This window comes from Mastomys coucha, unplaced genomic scaffold (genome assembly GCF_008632895.1).
Source record: "Mastomys coucha isolate ucsf_1 unplaced genomic scaffold, UCSF_Mcou_1 pScaffold22, whole genome shotgun sequence".
Lineage (NCBI taxonomy): Eukaryota > Metazoa > Chordata > Mammalia > Rodentia > Muridae > Mastomys > Mastomys coucha.
The window spans coordinates 17003172-17008855 of record NW_022196905.1 but is presented as its reverse complement, the minus strand read 5'-3'; the positions used below and the strand labels follow the sequence as shown (position 1 = coordinate 17008855).

The 5684-nt window shown below is 36.5% G+C and overlaps 1 non-coding gene across 1 annotated transcript; it reads right to left on the bottom strand.

Annotated features, from left to right (window-relative positions):
- Positions 1-3830: 3830 nt before the first annotated feature.
- On the bottom strand, positions 3831-3935 carry LOC116071610. Its single transcript, XR_004111019.1, has one exon. It is a non-coding gene; the product is annotated as a U6 spliceosomal RNA (small nuclear RNA).
- Between the last annotated feature and the right edge of the window lie 1749 nt (positions 3936-5684).

The window sequence follows — 5684 nt, the reverse complement described above, 5'->3', positions numbered from 1 at the left end:
CTTCACAGCTACCAACTTCATGTTCTTGCTCTCTCAAATAAAAGATGAGATCAAAACAACAACAACAAAAAAACATTAAGGCAAGAAAAACCAAAATAAGGTTTTTTAAAAATGCACACATTATACATGAATCATGGAATCAGTTTTGTATTATCTAGTTACTCTTGTGCATAGAACCTATCTGTGAGTGTGGCTTATTAAAACAATAATGATTTAATAATAAAATGTCCTCAAATGACATATTGTTATAACCATGAACATAGTGTCACTCCTTCCTCATAAGGAAGCTTCCTCTTGCAGGAGAGCATAATTAATACTAAGATTCACTGAACAAGGTGCAGAATGTAGGATGCTGTGGAACACTCAGAGCTACATAGGATATCTTTATCAGAACTAGAGGTTCAGGAATCTATGCAGATGAGGAGGCAAAGAGATTGTAAGAGCAACAGGTGGTTGATAGCTCCAAGGAAGCAGCATGGTCCAGACTCAATATGACTGATGTGTGTGTATGTGTGTGTGTGTGCATGTATCCTCACAGAGACTGTTACAACACACATAAGACACTCAGAGGTTAAAATCAGACAAAATTCCAGTATGGAGAAGGGGAAATGCCCATTCTTAACTAAGAAACTAAGTACAATTGATAAGTGCTAGAAAAGGAAAAGAATTGTTCTCCAATGGATAGATACTGGGTATATCAAAACCATCATCTTCAACAGATCTTGAAAACAGCACCTATGCATTTATGCAAATTAGCCTTGCTCAGTTACAATGTGATCATCAGTGCCTGCCTCCTCAGAATGACTATCTATTTCAATCTAGCAGAGTTCCTTTCTTCAGGTGCTTTTTTGCTAATTAATTAGTAGGAGTCAGAGCTTAAGTTCCATATTTGGTGAAAGTTGTGTCCTGCCAAAATTCATATACTTAAGTTCAACCCACCTAGAGTTGAAGGTGATGATGGTGAGGGCTTGAGGGTAGAATCATGTAGGGCTTTAGGCTTTGATAGAAGTGGCCCATGGGAACTAATCTGTGTTCTCTAAAATATCAATACAAATTAAAAAGCTTTCCTAATAAAAAAATATAATAGATGCCAAATTGAACTTGGACTCCTGCCTCCAGAACAATGAAAAATAAAACATGATCTTCTAAGCCACAAATTCACCATAGCAGTTCATTATATTCACCAGTTCATGATTAGCAGCCTAAGAAGACTGCAGCATATAGAATGCCGACATTAATTCTCCACTGGATAAAGTAGAAACCTGACAAATTAACACTGCCTTATCACATGTTGTGTGGATGAATGGATTTCACATCTGTGTGTATATATATACATGCAGGTGCATATGTATATGAGTTCAAAATACATAAAATAATCCATAACCTTAAAATTTGTATGACTGATCATGCATGCACATGTGTTCCTGTGTATGCTCTTTGTCTGTCTGTCTCTCATTTATCTTTCCAATTTTACAACAAATTATCTGTAGTAATCAAATGAAAATCAGGAAAAGTTGGTTTTAACACACAGTTTTTGAGGCTTCAATCTATGGTCAGTTAGCTTTTTGGCCTCTGGTGAGTCAGATACCATGTTAGAAATACATAGTGATTGAAATACATAGTGAATAAAATACAAGGTGATCTTAGCTGCAGATAAACCAAAGAAGCACAAAACACTGAGGTTTCAATATTCCTTCAAGGGTATAGTGTTTAAGGCCAGATCTGTCACTAACATCCTGCCTTTTATGCATACCACCACCTCCAATTAGTGCCATGGGTTGGGAGTCAAGCCTTTGGGAGACTAACCTTTTATTTGTTGTTGTTGTTGTTGTTGTTGTTGTTGTTGTGTGTGTGTGGTGTTTTTTGTTTTTTGTTTTTGAGACAGGGTTTTTCTGTGTAGCCCTGGCTGTCCTGGAACTCATTCTGTAAAGCAAGCTGAACCTCGAACTCAGAAATCCACCTAAGGTGCCTTTGCCTCCCAAGTGCTGGGATTAAAGGCATGCACCACCACTGCCTAGCTTGGGAGACTAACTTATAATACTACCCATCACAATGAAAGCAAGGCAGAAAGTTGCACACACACACATAAACACATACACACACACACACACACACACAAAGGGGGATGGTTCAGGACGGGGAGACAGAGACAAATGAACCAGAAAGAAAGACAGAGAATGAGGACACAAGAGAGCATGAAGGAGACAGAGAAACAGAGAGAGGCAGAGAGAGAGAGAGAGAGAGAGAGAGAGAGAGAGAGAGAGAGAGAGAGAGAGAGAGAGAGAGAGAGAGAGAGAGAGAGAGAGAGAGAGAGAGAAAGAGAGAGAAAGAGAGAGAGAGAGACTTAGTTTCCATTAGGATAGTTGTTGCCTCCTGCACCTAGTTCTAGTTCAGCCCCAGTTCAGCCTCCAGACTTGGCGACTTCCCTGGAGGCGCCTGCGATAACTCCTACTGCCTGAGGATATCTGCAGACAACTCAGCTGTTGGTGACCTTGTGACTCCCTCTTGACTCTTTCCTGAGTTCTCAATGTTTATGTTATGCAAATATTTTATTTCTGGAGGTTTCTGTTCTTACCTGCCTATGTAAGCTCAAAACACACCCTAGTAAAGTGATGTCTTGATAGGATTCTATTTGGCGTCCTTCTCTTTGTTCTCCCAACCCATTTATTTTACAGGTCCTGCCTAACCGATTGGGACTGCAGGCTGGTTCCACTCAGATAGTAACTGCTATCACACTGCTATAACATAGAATACTACAGCAGCTCTGTTTTTTTATCTATTCCTTCTATGGTTACACACTTCATCACAACACGATCGGAATTATATTTTAGATATAATATTAAACAATATATATTTGCATAGTAGTTGAGCGTCTGCATACTGCATAAACTTTACTGAGAATTGTCAAAAATTTTGATCATTTGCTGTCTCTCTGCCTCTGCCTGTCTATATCTGTAATCTATCTATCTATCTATCTATCTATCTATCTATCTATCTATCTATCTATCTATCTACAAATCTACCTATTTGTATTTATACAGACAATTTTCATGAAACAATTAAGAATAATTTTGAAGAAAATAAGCATCTTTACTTCTTGAAAATTTGTCCTATATTTTCTAAGAACAGTGCATTTAGTTTGAATGCATTAATTAAAACTCCAGAATATCCAAAGTATCATATTGTTGGCTTAATGAAAATAAACTATTAAGCTCTCCCCCATGTGTAATTTAAGCAAGAACAAGCCCACTTTTGAATTCTCTACTTCTTTCTTCCCATGTCTTCTTTCATTCCTGTCTCTTGGTTGTATGATTCTGTCTAAATGCTGTCTTATGAATCTGGCTGTCTTATGAATCCTACCTCTGTGTTTAGGTGCACATACCTCTGTCTATGCTCCTAAGGAGGGGCTTTGCTCTATTTATTGAATAAAACAGAAACCATATCATGGGAACAAATGATAAATACTTTATAGAAACCCATAAAAGAGTTTTATGTGCCATTGAGTCACTGATCCCAAATTGCTTCAGTTGACCCAGATAACAAATGAACAAAAGCTCTCAAGCAATATGCACGTTTTTATCCTGTATGCATGGTGAGTTTTGATTTTATTCTAAAATTTTCTTTTTTGAAAATTTATTTATTTATTTATTTATTTTACTTATTCACTTTATCTCCTACTCACAGCTCCCCTGTCAAAATCCTTCGTCCCCTCCCGTCTCCTCTGAGTGGGTAGGGCCCGATCAGTATACACCTATCATGGCACTTTAAGTTTGCAATTTGAGGGAATTCATCTCCCACTAAGGCCATTTAAGGCAGCCCAGATAAAAGAAAAAAATATGTAACATTTCAGGAATTTGCATGTCATCCTTGTGCAGGAGGCATGCTAATCTTCTCTGTGTCATTTCAATTTTATTATATATGCTGTCAAAGGGAATACAAGTTTTTATTTTATAAAGCCACTTTCATTCTATTTTCTATTTTTGGCAAATTATTATCATAACATACAAACAGATACATTATTTATAGGTATGAGGTATAAAAGAATACACTTAAAGATTATAACTTTGATTAGCTCAAGTTGTAATAGTTGATTACACAGGAAATCCAAAACAAGAAATTGTTTAAGAGAACAAATACATTGTTCTCTTAAAGCCAGGTTAAACAGAAAGACAAAGTACACAGCAGGATCTCTGTCTTAGACTTATGTGACCTTAAAGTTTATTAACATTAATTGTGAGGTCCAGCAAAAGTTCAAGTTTTTTGAGTATGAGATACATTTTCATCATAATGCATTGCTACAAGAAGAATACATCTTCATTCTTTCTATTCTGCACATGGGTACTTTGAAATATGTACTCAGTGAGAACCTTGCTTTAGATAGAGTTGAATAGAAAGGAGTGAATCAGTGTATAGAATCCTACCCGTACTCTAGTGTTGCTAAATCAAAATCACAATGATAGGGCCCAAGGACTTTAATGTACCTTAAATGTGGGCATTTGGCATAAAGATCCCAAATAAATACTTTATAGCTTAAACAGTATACACAATTAAGGGAAGTCAGTTAAAGTTGCAGACAGAAACAGAAGGAAATTGAAATATTGCATGAAATGTAGTTGGAAGCCATTGGATTCAATTTGATACATCAAAACATTTAACAACACCCCACACACAAACACACACACACAAATTACGTGCTTCTACTTCCAAGTTTCCAAGTGAAAGAGAAAAATGCTTAAAAACATAAAACCATGTAAAATACTTTAGAGTACTGAGCCTCATGAGAGTCCATTTACTTTGACGAGTCATTCTTTTCTCCCTATAACTTGTGGGATTTTTATCCACAGCTGTCATTTCTGTGGATTTTGTACTTAGGATGGTGTCATTAACACTTGTGAGAACACAAAGTACCCTCTTGTTTTGTTTTGTCCAGGCTGTAACACAATATTTCAGGAAAACAACAAAATGAGAATTTTGGCTGCTGTATTCAGTATTAAAATGGATTGCATGCTTCTCTGGCACCCAGTGTAAGATTGTTTTATAAAGAAAAGTACCATCTGCAAGAGCTGTCAATCGAGAGCTTAGCTCATCTCTTCATTCTGGGACCATTTTCATCTAATGATGCAGAAACATGTTGTAGAGGAAGATTTCACAATTGTTTTCATTGCCCCAATGTCTTTGAAACAATGCAAATCTCCCTGAACATATTCAAATGGATCTTTCTTTGAAGGAGATAAAAAAGACATTGGTCCAGATATTACAAAGGACTGTAAAACTGACATGGGACATCCAAAATGTATGTACAGAACCAGAATGATGAAACCAAAATACTCAGGCTTCCAGGCAAAGTCATTTGTTTGTTGAAATGACTTAGAAACGAATTTTCTGAGAAATGTTATAGTAACGTAGATACTTCAGTCTTCCTGGGCATGAGAAGAGAAATTGTTTCACACATATCAAATTTTCTTTTTTTAAATAATCTTTGTGTGTATTCTTCTTTTCATTTTAGTGTTCAAACATGTTGATATGAAAGTGTATAGAAAATAGATACCTCAGGTTTACCTGAACATGTGAACCCACTCTTTGCAGTGTCACTCTGTTATGAATTTCCTCTCTACATGGAGTGTGTTGTGCTTCAATCATCCTTACCCTAATTCTATGGAATAGTCCCATCAGAAGTGGTTGCT